Raw genomic sequence first — 1,626 nt, forward strand, 5'->3', positions numbered from 1 at the left:
TCACCATAATGACACGATCTGCGTCAGAACGTGATGGTGGCTGTAAAAAACTACGGAAAAGGAAGTAGCGTAAGACAGTAAAATACTCATTACGTAAAAGAATAAGCAATGGAGGTGATAAAGTAAGTGAAGATCAGTGAAATTGTCAGTCTTCCTACAGGGACTATATCATAAATGTCCAAAACTGAGGAGTCTTTAGAAAATACATGTACTGCCCGCCCACCTAGGGGCGTACAATTGTACACAGTCACATGAAAAATAGACCTACTACAAAAGAATGGAAATAAAATAAAGTTACATTTTTTATGATGAAAGGCAGTAAATTTGGATACATGATTTATAAAATGTATAAACAAATTTATAAAAAAGGGCCCAGATAATAGTCTTCATTCATCCCCAAAGGGGAGAGGGAGTCGAGGGAATAAATCCAAAAAAGTTATCTCTGGGCTAGTAACTTCTGTAAGTTACCTCCTCGAGGAAGTGGATGTATAGTTTCTAGTATTACAAAGCGCATTTGTGCTACTGTATGCTGATGGTCTTGGAAGTGTCTGTATACTGGTGATTTAATGTTTTTTGTGCAAATATTAGACTTGTGTTCTGTCCATCTCTCCTTTGCTTTCCTGGTGGATTTGCCAACATAGTATTTCCCGCATGGACAGCGTAAGGCATAAATAACATTTTTAGAGTCACATGTAGCATATTGTTTCAGAGGTATCTTTTTGCCAGTATTGCCATGGCGGATGTGATCACCTTTAATCACATTTGAACAGTGTTGGCAATTAAGGCATGGAAAAGTCCCATTTTTGGTTTTACAAAGCACAGTTTGATTACCAGGTTTCTGTTTTTCAGCCTTAATCAATTTGTTGCGAAAGTTTCTGCCCCTCTTGTATGCCAGCATTGGTGGTTCCGGAAAAAGGTTGTTCAGTTGTGGATCTGTTTTTATGATCTCCGAGTTTTTTTGAATAATTCTCTTGATTTGAAAACTCTGACTGGAATATTTCATAGGGTGAATTAAGTTAGTTTTCTTCATTTTGGCTTTTGGGTCCAGGAGGTCCTCTCGGCTATGCAGTTCAGTTCTGAGTATGGCTTTATCGATCAGGTCTCCAGGGAAACATCTGTCTCTGAATCTTGTTTTCATGTTGATGTGTTCTTCCTCTAGTTTATCTGCTTCCGAAGTAATTCTTTTCACTCTGAGAAGTTGACTGTAAGGTAAATGTTCTTTGAGATGTTTTGGATGAAAACTTTGGAAATGTAGACTACTATTCACATTTGTCGGTTTCCTGTAGATCTGTGTTTTAAGACCCTCATTCGTAATTTCAATGGTGACATCCAGAAAATGTACAGATGGTTTACCTATGTCCATTGTCAACATAATCCTGTCGTTACATTTGTTGAGGTATTCCCAGAATTTCAAAAGTTCTTCTTCGGTTCCTTTCCATATGCCAAAGATATCATCAATGTATCTAAACCAGCTCTTGATTTTGTCTTTCCAAGCAACATTATCTAGAACATGTGTATGTTCGAAGAAATACATAAAAATATCGGCATATGAGGGTGCCACCGATGATCCCATCGATGTACCTGATGTTTGCAGAAAGAATTGTCCATTAAACCTGAAGTAATTGT

This window comes from Ambystoma mexicanum, chromosome 7p (assembly GCF_040938575.1).
Source record: "Ambystoma mexicanum isolate Mex_15411 chromosome 7p, UKY_AmexF1_1, whole genome shotgun sequence".
NCBI lineage: Eukaryota > Metazoa > Chordata > Amphibia > Caudata > Ambystomatidae > Ambystoma > Ambystoma mexicanum.